The sequence below is a fragment of the Bos indicus genome, chromosome X (genome assembly GCF_029378745.1).
Source record: "Bos indicus isolate NIAB-ARS_2022 breed Sahiwal x Tharparkar chromosome X, NIAB-ARS_B.indTharparkar_mat_pri_1.0, whole genome shotgun sequence".
NCBI lineage: Eukaryota > Metazoa > Chordata > Mammalia > Artiodactyla > Bovidae > Bos > Bos indicus.
In genome coordinates, this window is record NC_091789.1 from 78902073 (window position 1) to 78915007 (window position 12935).

Consider the following 12935-nt stretch of genomic DNA (forward strand, 5'->3'; position numbering starts at 1 on the left):
CTCATTTAATTTTTACATTATGGAATATTTTCTGAACTACAAAATCCAAATCTTGGACAGCTTTGCTGTGATGATCTATGAAAATTTGCCTGAATACTTTCTAGGGATTTGAGAACACTTAGAAGGAAATCAAAGGCAAATGTAGTAGCTCTTTGCATTATTCCTCCCTAAACTGATGAAGGTAGATACCCATTTTATCATAAGGTGTGAACTATGACATAAAATACTAAATTCTGAAATGACTGTCTTGTGAGCTATGCCTGTACTGCTAAAGTTTGCACTGCTATTTTACAATCTAGAATAATTTTGTGGTGACCTAAAGACAGGGATATTCTTACCTTCATACACCATGGCATAAAGACTTTTAGTAACATTTCTAATTATTCAGACAATACAGATAATTTCATAAAACTATAAAACTTTAATAATGGAAAGATCTGTACAAATCATAGTCTAATTACCTGAGTTTACACATTAAAAAACAGAGGTTCCAAAGACTGTTAAACCTCCTAAGATTATAGTAGAAATCTATTGATTATAATAATAACATAATAGAGTTCAGAAACATTAATTTGTCACAGGACAAAATACTGTATGAAAGCTAACTAAACTGTAGATAAAATTTAAAGACTTATGAATTTCACTTTGCTTTTCTATAAAAGTGATGGTAAGAGAAAAAAGGGGGGGAGCTTAACCTAATTTGTTAAAATAAGCTTGTTTCTTACTACAGTGATCCAAATAAGTAGCATAAATCTCCATTTTCACTCAGACATATGCCTATAAAAATAGAAATGAGCTTTTTACTCCTAATGAAACTTACCCTCAGAATAAGAGACTCAATCATCTATTTTAAAGATATCTTTTTTAAACCTCATTTTAGACTCATGCCTCTCTTTAAAAATAATAATAATAATACAAAGCAGACTCATGCCCTCCTTTGCATGTGTGTTAAGTCACTTCAGTCGTGTCTGACTCTGTGACCCCATGGACTATAGCCCACCAGGCTCTTCTCTCCATGGGATTCTCCAGGCAAGAATACTGGAGTGGGTTGTCATTTCCTTCTCCAGGGGATCTTCTCAACCCAGGGATCAAACCTGTGTCTCCTGCATTGCAGACAGATTCTTTACCACTGAGCCATATATATATATATATATATATATATATATATATATATATATATATATATATATATTACCTTGGAAACTAAACACAGAAATTTATGTATAAATGTACATAATTTTGACCATAAGTTATCTAGATGGTAAGCTCACAATGCCCAGCTAGTATCTGGCACTAGTTGTTTGTCAAAAAATATTTGCTATTAGATGGATAAATAATAAAATTATGACAGAAGAAACAGGTTTAAAATGCTCTGAGAAGCAAATATGAGGTGAAAGTTGAGACAGTACCATTAAGCTAAACTGTTATTATTTTCTTCATATCCCTAGTGCCTAACACAAATCATGTTGCATGGTATTCATTCAATATTTAACTGTTTAATTAGTGCAAGTATTAAGACAAGTGAATTTCTACAACTTTTCTATTCTAGTTAATGTTGAACTACAACACATTGTAGATCACTCTACTTATCATGGCTACTAATTTGTTTTATTTTCATAGTCAAACAGGAAAAGGAAAAAAAAATGCTTCAAAGGGGAAAAAAAAAAACTTTGCAAATTATTTATATTAAGTATATTATATTATTAGAAACTACTTTTCTAAATGCACATGCTTCTCCAGCAGTTCTAATGATCCTTACTCACCCTCTTGTCTCCAAAACCCATAGTTCTTCCCCTACCTCTTCATACTTATGGCAGCAATTTTAGAAGACACTGTTTATTAATTCCCAGAGGTATCTGAAACTGATAGAAGTAAATAAAGTCAATGACATAGGTTGTGATGAGTCTAACCAGTAGACAAGGAAACTTAAAAGGGCTCAACCCAGAATTCCATCTCTTATTCTGGCTACATTTTATTTTCCAAACTTCTCTTTAGTTATGAACTATTTAATCATATTGCTAAGTAAAATTCAAATTGCATTTCCAAGGTTATTATATACAAGCTACTGATTTGCAGTAAACTATTGAAACTGAGCAGGACCCTATGGTCTTTGCCCTTCATGTCCTCAATCTGCCTTTTGTCTGTGGGAAAAAAAATAGCCAAAGAATGAGTTTAATCACAGAAGTGAGAACATGCAGAAACAAAGAAAAACAGTTAAAGCAGACCAAATGTTAATAGTTTAGTCATTGAGCATAGTCAAGGATTTTTAGTTCATCTCCAGGACTATAGACAATATTCTGAGCCATATCCTGTGAGCAACCTTATAGATAATGAAACCCCACCAGGTGGAAAAAGTTAACTACATAATGACCAGACTTTAGACATGAGATAAGCTATCACAATTCCAAGAATTAGCCTCAAGGAAATGGCAACTATCCAACCATCAAACTGAAGATTAACTGTACCTGAAACAATCAAGTTGCTGCTGGCCAGACCACCAATGACCAATCTCAAGATATATATTTCTACATGTAGACACCTCCCTCAGCCTACAGAAACACTTGTTCCTTGATTGTTGGGGTGGGGGAGAAAAGTCAGACTTTTAAAAGGCATTCACCCTGCCCACTCTGGCTTGCCAGCATCCAAAATAAAGCAAACTTTCCTTTCCACCACCCTGTCCTCTTTAATGGCTTTTGAGCAGTGAGCAGCCGGACCCCACATTCAGTTACACTATCTCAGTTTAGAAGATTTGCTAGTAAATAATTGTCTTGCTTAACTCAGAGCCTAAATTGAGCAATGGCAGAGGTACTGATGGGAATTTCCCTACACCTATTAAGTCAAGTTCAGACCCCAAATCCGGAACCCAATATAGTTTGTGTTAGATAAGAAAGGATGATTGGAGTATTTTATACATATTCAGAAATGATAGACTAGAATTATAGTTGATAAATAAAGAGTTAGAATGTTCCATGATTCTTACCTTAAGTCCAGCAGTGATTGGATTTTTCAAAATGGTTTTTAAATACCTCTGCAAGGTCCCATGGGAGCAATTATCAGGTTGGATGGATTCATAGAGGACTAGAGAATTTCCTTCCCAAGCAATGTCTTTGAGGAAGTTCATTCTTTTTGTTTGAGTTTCTGTTTAATATGGGGCTTCCCTGGTGGCTCAGTTGGTAAAGAGTCTGCCTGCGATGCAGGAGACCCGGATTCTATCCCTGGGTTGGGAAAAGCCCTAGAGAAGGAAATGGCAACCCACTCCAGTATTCTTGCCTGGAGAATCCCATGGGCAAAGGAGTCTGGCAGGCTATATAGTCCATCAGGTTGCAAGAGTCAGACACAACTGAGTGACTAAACCTAACCTAACCTTAACCCTGTTTAATATTGTTAGGTACCTTTATAATGCTCTTCTTGGCCTAATTCTATTTTGCCTCAGGTGTAGGCTTTACCATGCTTTTAAATCATGTTTAAATGGGTTTGGAATACAACCAAGTATGACAGCTTAAAACCAAGATGAACAGATTGTTCTCATTGAGGAGATATTAAGTTTTTGAAGTATGCAAAATTCAAGTGTCACACTATTTTGTAAGACTAACATTTTGATTCAGAGCTGTGTCTATTGCAAGAAAATAAATTTGGACTTTTAAAAACCACTGAGTCAACTGGTAATTTAAACTACTGGTTACTGGTGAAACCACTGGCTTCATTTCCTTTTTATTTTCTTTATTATATCTTTCAACTTAGTTACTGGAAATTATTAAATCAACTAGATCTTTCAATTTTTGTTTGCATTAGAAGGACTATTTATCTAAGAATATAGTAATTGTTCTAACAAGTTCTCTGCTAGCTGACACAAATAAGTTTATAGGGACGGTCTTGCTATTCAAAGTTGCATGTGGTTGAGAGTGAAAATATAGTTACGTCTAGATTTCCAGTATTGCTCTGCCACCAATTTTCTGACACAAACAAGTTATCCTACAGTTCAATTCTGATACTACACAAAGTTAACACAGACCCCACAAGAGCAAGTCCTTCATAAGACCACCAACACTACAGAAACTAACCACAAGTTTCATATATATTCAAGTGATCCCACTTCTGTTCAGCTGGCTACAATTTGGGGCCTCCAACAATGCCCCTAGGCTAAATAATTCACTAGAATGATTTCGAATTCAGGAAAGTGTTCTGTTTACAATTATTATTTTGTTATAAAATATACATATGTGTATCCTCACTGAGGAAACCAGAAGGGAAAGAGACACGTGTACCCCAATGCTCATCGCAGCACTGTTTATAATAGCCAGGACATGGAAGCAACCTAGATGTCCATCAGCAGATGAATGGATAAGAAAGCTGTGGTACATATACACAATGGAGTATTACTCAGCCATTAAAAAGAATACATTTGAATCAGTTCTAATGAGGTGGATGAAACTGGAGCCTATTATACAGAGTGAAGTAAGCCAGAAGGAAAAACATAAATACAGTATACTAACGCATATATATGGAATTTAGAAAGATGGTAACAATAACCCGGTGTATGAGATAGCAAAAGAGACACTGATGTATAGAACAGTGTTATGGACTCTCTGGGAGAGGGAGAGGGTGGGAAGATTTGGGAGAATGACATTGAAACATGTAAAATATCATGTAAGAAACGAGTTGCCAGTCCAGGTTCGATACACGATACTGGATGCTTGGGGCTAGTGCACTGGGACGACCCAGAGGGATGGTATGGGGAGGGAGGAGGGAGGAGGGTTCAGGATGGGGAACACATGTATACCTGTGGCGGATTCATTTTGATATTTGGCAAAACTAATACAATTATGTAAAGTTTAAAAATAAAATAAAATTTAAATAAAATATATACATATGTGTATCCAGATAAGGATACATAGGGCAAGGTCTGGGAGGGTTCTGAGTGCAAGAGTTTCTGTTCAAGTAGAGTCAGACAGTGCCGACTTCCCAGGATCTCAATATGTCCACTAACAAGGAATCTCCTCCAAATCTCAACTTTCAGATATTTTTTTTCCAGTTTTAACTATGAAGGCATGGCTGATTAAGTTGTCAAGTTATTGAACTGAATCTGCAGCCTCTCTTCCCATCCTGAACATTAGTCTGACTCAGAGTTCCAACATTCTAATCATATAATTGCTCTTTTTGGTGACCCATCCCCCATTATGAAGCTATCTAGGTACTCCTTAATAAGTTAATTTATCAGCATAACAAATATACTTGTACCACTCTGGAAACCCCAAGAGTATTTGAAGTTCTGTGCAAAGAACAAGAAGAAAAAAACCATATATAAATCTATCTATCTATATATAGTCAAACAAACACAAGAAAATGCACACAATGCAAAAAAAAAAAGATGAATATGTTTCCTCTTAGATGAGTTTAATGGCACCAGAAGATCTTGCAAAGCCTTTATGATAAACAATAAATCTAAACTGTTTTTGTATGCTATAAAGCAAAAATTGTCTGTTGATACAGAATTTCAAACAATAGTATATGAGAAAACAGAGTTCAACTTATTTACCCTCATTGTCTGTTTCCCTTTTCAAAGTATGTATTTTTATTGAGATATACTTGACGTATAACATTACGTAAGTTTAAAGTATAAAATATAGTGATTTGATACATTTAATTGCAATGTAATTGCCATTGTAGCATTAAAAAAAAGTCTATTGCATCACGTGATTAACATTTCCTCATGTGGTAGGATGAAGATGTAATCTCTTAGCAAGTTTAATGTTTATAATACAGTTTTGTTGTTTGTAATCACTATACTGTGTATAGGTCTCCAGGACTTGTTTATCTACTAGTTGCACATATGTACTTTTAAAAAACATCTCCCCTGTTTTTCCACCTTGCAGCTCCTGGTTCTAACATTTTGCTCTCTGACTTAATTATTTTCATTTCTTTTTTTAAATTCCACATACAAGAGAAGTCACATAGTATCAATCTTCCTCTGTGTTACTTAACATGATGTCCTTAAGGTCCATCCACATTGTTGTAAATGGCAGAATTTCCATTTTTAATACCAGAATAGAATAACATAAAAGTAAATATTATATGTATGCCTTGCTCATTTTCTTCAGCTTATAATATATATATATATATATACACATTCTTTATTGACTCTTTTGTTGACAGACAAAAGTTATGTCCATATCTAGACTATAGTGAATAATGCTGCAATAAATATAAGACTGTGTATGTCTCTTTGATAACCAATTATCATTTAATTTAAGTATATAGCTAGATGACACCACCCTTTTGGCAGAAAGTTAAGAGGAACTGAAGAGCCTCTTGATGAAAGTGAAAGCAGAGAGTGAAAAAGTTGGCTTAAAACTCAACATTCAAAAAACTAAGATCATGGCATTAGTCCCATCACTTCATGGCAAATAGATGAGGAAACAGTGGAAACAGTGACAGACATTATTTTCTTGGGCTCCACAATCACTGCAGATGGTGACTGCAGCAATGAAATTAAAAGATGCTTGCTCCTTGGAAGAAAAGCTATGACAAACCTAGACAGCATATTAAAAAGCAGAGACATTATTTTGCCGACAAAGGTCTGTCTAGTCAAAGCTATGGTTTTTCCCATAGTCATGTATGGATGTGAGTGTTGGACCATAAAGAAAGCTGATCACCTAAGAATTGATACTTTTGAACTGTGGTGTTGGCGAAGACTCTTGAGGGTCCCTTGGACTGCAAGGAAATCCAACCAATCCATCCTAAAGGAAATCAGTCCTGAATACTCATTGGAAGGACAGATACTGAAGCTGAAGCTCCAATATTTGACCACTTGATGTGAAGAAATGACTCACTGGAAAAGAGCCTGACGCTGGGAAAGATTGAAGGGAGGAGAAGAAGGGGATAACAGAGAATGAGATGGTTGGGTGGCATCACCGACTCAATGGTTTGAGACAGCTCTGGGAATTGGTGATGGACAGGAAAGCCTGGCATGCTGCAGTCCATGGGGTCACAAAGAGTTGGACACAACTGAATTACTGAACTGAACTGATAAACCCAGAAGTGGTCTTGCTGGATTACGTGGTAGTTGTGTTTTTAGTTTATGAGGCATAGAAATGCTGTTCTCCAAAGTAGCTAAATCAGTTTACAATCCCACCAACAGTGTACAAGGATTTCCTTTTCTCCACATCCTTGCTATTCAATACTTGTTTTCTCTTGTCTTCATGATAATCATTATTTTTACAGGTCTGAGATAATATCTCATCCAAGTTTTCATTTTAATTGCCCTCATGATTAGCAAGGTTAAGCACATTTTCATATATTCGTTGGCCATTTGGACAAAAGTATATCTCCTCTTCCCATTTTTGAATCAGATTTTTTATAATGAATTAATTGAATGAGTTCTTTATAAATTTTGGATATTAACTCCTGATTCAATTCATTGTAAAAATTTTCTCCAGTTCTGCAGGTTGCTTTTTCATTTTGATATTGTTTCTTTCATTTTGCAGAAAATTTTATTTGATGTAGTCCCATTTATTGACTTTTTTCTTTTGATTGTGATTTTTTTTTTTTGATTGTGATTTTGGTGCTGTACCCAAAAAAACATTTTCAAGACAAATGTCAAGGAGAGTCTTTCCTGTTTTCTTCTAAAATGTTTACATTTTCAGGCCTTATGTTTTAAGTCTTCAATCCATTTTGATTTAATATTTTTGAATGAGTTATATAAGGACCCAAACTCATTTTTCCTTCTGTTGGTTAGCCAGTTTTCCCGCCACCATTTCTTGAAGAGACTGTCCTTTCCCCATTGGATGCTCCAGGTTTCCTTATCAAATATTAGCTTACCATTTATGTAGGGGTTTAATTCTGGGCTTTTAAGTTCCATTGATTTATGTGTCTCTTTTTTTTTTTTTTTGCCAGTACCATATGACTTTAGTAGTTTAAAATCAGGATGAGTGATGACTTGTGTTTTCTTATTCTTTCTTATGATTGCTCTGGCTATTCATGATCCTTTGTGCTTCCTTATGGGTTTTACAATTGTTTTTATATTTCTATAAAATAAATCATTGGAACTTTGATAGAGGTTGCATTGGATCTATAGATGACTTTAGTAGCAAGGACATTTTGAGTCAGCAATATTAACTCTTCCAATCCATGAAAACAGAATATCCTTCCATTTTTGTGTTTTATTCAATTTCTTTCAAGAAGGTCTCATATGTTTTTATTGCACAGATCTTTCAATTCCTTGGATAATTTTACTCTTAAATGCTTCATTGTGTTTAATGCTATTGTGAATTGGATATTTTTAAAACTTTATTTTTCAGATTTCTTATTGTTCAGTGCAGTTCAGTTCAGTCACTCAATCATTTCCAACTCTTTGCGACCCCATGAATTGCAGCACGCCAGGCCTCCCTGTCCATCACCAACTCCCGGAGTTCACTCAGACTCACGTCCATCGAGTCAGTGATGCCATCCAGCCATCTCATCCTCTGTCGTCCCCTTCTCCTCTTGCCCCCAGTCCCTCCCAGCATCAGAGTCTTTTCCAATGAGTCAACTCTTCACATGAGGTGGCCAAAGTATTGGAGTTTCAGCTTCAGCATCAGTCCTTCCAATGAATACCCAGGACTGATCTCCTTTAGGATGGACTGGTTGGATCTCCTTGCAGTCCAAGGGACTCTCAAGAGTCTTCTCCAACACCACAGTTCAAAAGCATCAATTCTTCGGTGCTCAGCTTTCTCCACAGTTCAACTCTCACATCCATACATGACCACTGGAAAAACCATAGCCTTGACTAGACGGAACTTTGTTGGCAAAGTAATGTCTCTGCTTTTGAATATGCTATCTAGGTTGGTCATAACTTTCCTTCCAAGGAGTAAGTGTCTTTTAATTTCATGGCTGCAGTCACCATCTGCAGTGATTTTGGAGCCCCCCAAAATAAAGTCTGACACTGTTTCCACAATCACCTAATTTCTGTGTATTGATTTTACATCCTGCAAGTTTGCAAAAATCCATTGATTATATCCAATATGCTTTTAGTTGATATTTGGGGATTTTCAACATAAAGTCATATCATTAGCAAATAGTGACAATTTTGCTTCTTTCTTTCCAGTTCAAATGCCTTTTATAATATTTATTTGTCTTAGCTGATTGCTCTAGCATGGATTTCTAGTACTATGTTAAATAAGAATGGAGAGAGAAGGCACCTTTACTTGCTCCTGATCTTAGAGAAAATGATTTCAGTTTTCTCCACTGAATATAATGTTAGCTATGTGTTCGTAGTTTATGACCTTTATTGTGTTAGGATGTGTCCTTTCTCTACCCAATCTGTTGAGAATATTTATCATAAAAGAATTGTGTATTCTGTCAAATTTTTTCTGTTCTATTGAGATGAACATATAAAATTTGTCTTTCATTCTACTGATATGGTGTATCACATTTACTATTAGTCATGGTGTATAATGGAGAAGGCAATGGCACCCCACTCCAGTACTCTTGCCTGGAAAATCCCATGGACAGAGGAGCCTGATGGGCAGCAGTCCATGGGGTCGCTGAGGGTTGGACACGACTAAGTGACTTCCCTTTCACTTTTCACTTTCATGCATTGGAGAAGGAAATGGCAACCCACTCCAGTGTTCTTGCCTGGAGAATCCTAGGGACAGAGGAACCTGGTGGGCTGCCATCTATGGGGTTGCACAGAGTCTGACACGACTGAAGTGACTTAGCAGCAGCAGCATGGTGTATAATTCTTTTAATGAGTTCTTAAATTTGGTTTGCTGATATTTTATTAAGAATTTTTTCATCTGTGTTCATCACTGATCTTGGTCTATAGTCTTATTTCTTGTAGTGTGATTATCTGGCTTTGTTATCTGGGTAATACCGACCCCATAGAATGAATTTGGAAGTGTTTCCTCCTCTTAGACTTTTTGGAAGATTTTGAAAAATACTGGTATTAATTTTTACACATATATAATGCAACTTCTTTATCAGTATACACTTCAGTGGACACAGGTTATTTCCTTGTCCTGGTTATTGTAAGTTGCCGGGAGCTGGCATATTGCGTATTGAGTGCAGCACTTTTCACAGCATCATCTTTCAGGATCTGGAATAGCTCAACTGGAATTCTATCACTGCCGGGAGCCAGTGTGAGGAACTCCACCCATGACAAAGGTCATGAGGAAGGAGGCTCGGCAAACGCAAAGGCGGGATCGAGCCTCAGGAGTCCCCCTGGAAATTCTCAAGCATTTACCCCCAAAACCAGAGTCTGCCTACTTTCTGCTTTGTGCTTTCACCTACACCTATGACTTTACGGGGGGTTGTCCCCCACTACCTCTCTCTGAAAAAAGAGTTAGCTTACAGCTCCAGTTAATAATTCCTGGGTGTGACAGTGTTTAACCTACAAACTACTTTGGAAATCCTCTTGCCTGCCTGAATAGGTTTTTCCGGCCACATGTGATTGTTCAGAGCCTCCCAACTGTGAGAGGCAGGAGATGTTCTAAACTGTCTAAACACAGAGTCCTTTGAGTAGTTAAAAGATTGATTAGAAATTGTATTGGTGAAGGGTTTTTCACTTACTTATTGGGCCAATGTTTGCTGCTAAGTCTCCATACTCCTTACCTACTGTGTCCTTGGCAGTGTATTGATTGATATAATGGGTGTATAGAAATGTAAGTAGTAGCCTCAATGTTTGTAACCTTGGACCCTTGAGTTAATTCTTTTCTTGATTGAGCCCACCTCACCTTTGCCCTATAGGAATGCAGCTTTGTCCAATGCTTTTTTTGGAGGCTGGTGCCTGACTTTGGAATAATCACCTTTAGAGAAAGATAAGTTTCTTAAAATGTTAACAGGCCTCCTGGCCAGAAGATGATGTAATTCACCTGAACTTTTGCATATGATAAGTTTGAAAGCCTGGCTTCGATTAGGACCAGGAGCTGCTGTCCTTGCATGACTCCACCCCTTCCCCCATTATCCTCTATGCACAATTTAAGGTATAAAAACTACTTTGGAAAATAAAGTGTGGGCCTTGTTCACCAAAACTTGGTCTCCCCATGTCACTCTCTCTCAAATTCTGGCTGAGTCTCCATCTGGAGCGCGGAACCCTCCATGCTTGCTAATTATGCCTGGGCTTCTAAGACCCGACCGGGGAGGCCTCAGTGTCTCCTCTCCTTCGGGAGAAGGAAGGACACCTGCGGCCGATGTAAGTGGTGCAAACTTCTTGTCTTGAAGTTTTATTGGTCTCCCACGTAAACCAAGCTACTCAGCCTCTTTTCTCCACTGAATTTCCTCACTGAGCTATCCTCATTCTATTACTCTTTATATCTTTGATAAATATTTAAATAAATAGGTCACCTATGCCATCTCTCTGAATATCCTGGATCAGCCGGGGCTGGACCCCGGCAGTAAGTAATGCTGCTATTAACATGGGAGGGCAGATATCTTTTTGAGACACTGTTTTTATCTTCATTGGATATATTCTAAGAAATAGAATTGCCAGATCATACCATATAACAGTTCTGTTTTCTTTTTCTTTCTTTTTTTTTTTTTTTTTTGAGGATCCTTCATACTGTTTTCTATAGTGACGGCACCAACTTACAATTTCACTAATAGTGCACACATGTTCCCTTTTCTCCACATCCATGCCAGCGTTTGTTTTCTCTTGTCTATTTAATAAAGGCCATTCTAACAGGACTGAGGTGATATCTCATTGTGGCTTTAATTTGCTCTATCCTAATGAGGCCACCTCATGAGAAGAGTTGACTCATTGGAAAAGACTCTGATGCTAGGAGGGATTGGGGGCAGGAGGAGAAAGGGACGACAGAGGATGAGATGGCTGGATGGCGTCACCGACTCGATGGACGTGAGTTTGAGTAAACTCTGGAAGTTGGTGATGGACAGGGAAGCCTGGCGTGCTGTGATTCATGGAGTCACAAAGAGTCAGACACGACTGAGCTACTGAACTAAACTGAACTGAATGACTAGTAATGTTGAGCATCGTTTTATGTACCTAATAGCATTTCATATATCTTCTTTGGAGAAATATATACTCAGGTTCTTAGCTCTATTATTTTAAATTGGGATATTTTTGTCTGCTTTTTTTGCTTGTTTTTTGTTGTATGTATTCCTTATATATTTTGTATATTAACCCCTTATCAGCTATGTGGTTTGCAAATATTTTTTTTCCGTTCTGCAATTTCTTTTTTCAATTTGTTGATGACCACTTCTGCTTTGCATAATCTTTTTAGTTCAATGTAGTCCCACTTGTTTATTTTTATTTTATTGCTTCTACATTAGGTGTCATAAAAAAACATTACAAGATCCAGGTCAGAGAGCTTTATTCCTGCTTTTTCAAGCAGTCTTGTTGTTTCAGGTCTTACATTTAATTCTTTTATATATTTTAGTTAATTTTAGCAAGTGCTGTAAGATATTGGTTCTGTTTCATTCTTATACATGTGAATATCCCAGGACCGATTAATGAAAAAACTATCATTTTTTCCAATGAGTATTCTCAACTTTCTTGTCAAATATCAGTTGACTATATATAGTCGGATTTATTTCTGTGCTCTTGATTCTGTTGCACTCATCTGTTTGTTTTATAATAGCACCATACTATTTTGGGGGCAGGAGGAGAAGGGGACGACAGAGGATGAGATGGCTGGATGGCATCATTGACTCAGTGGACATGAGTCTGAGTGAACTCCGGGAGTTGGTGATGGACAGGGAGGCCTGGCGTGCTGCGATTCATGGGGTCGCAAAGAGTCGGACACGACTGAGTGACTGATCTGATCTGATACTCTTTTGATGACTATACCTTAAGAGTATAGCTTCAAATCTGTAAGTGTGATGACACCTGCCTTGTTCTTTTCTCAGAATTTCCTTAGCTATTCAGGGTTCTTTGTCATTACACATAAATTTTAGGAGTTTTTTTTTTTCTAATTCTATAAATATTTAATTGGAATCTTGATAAG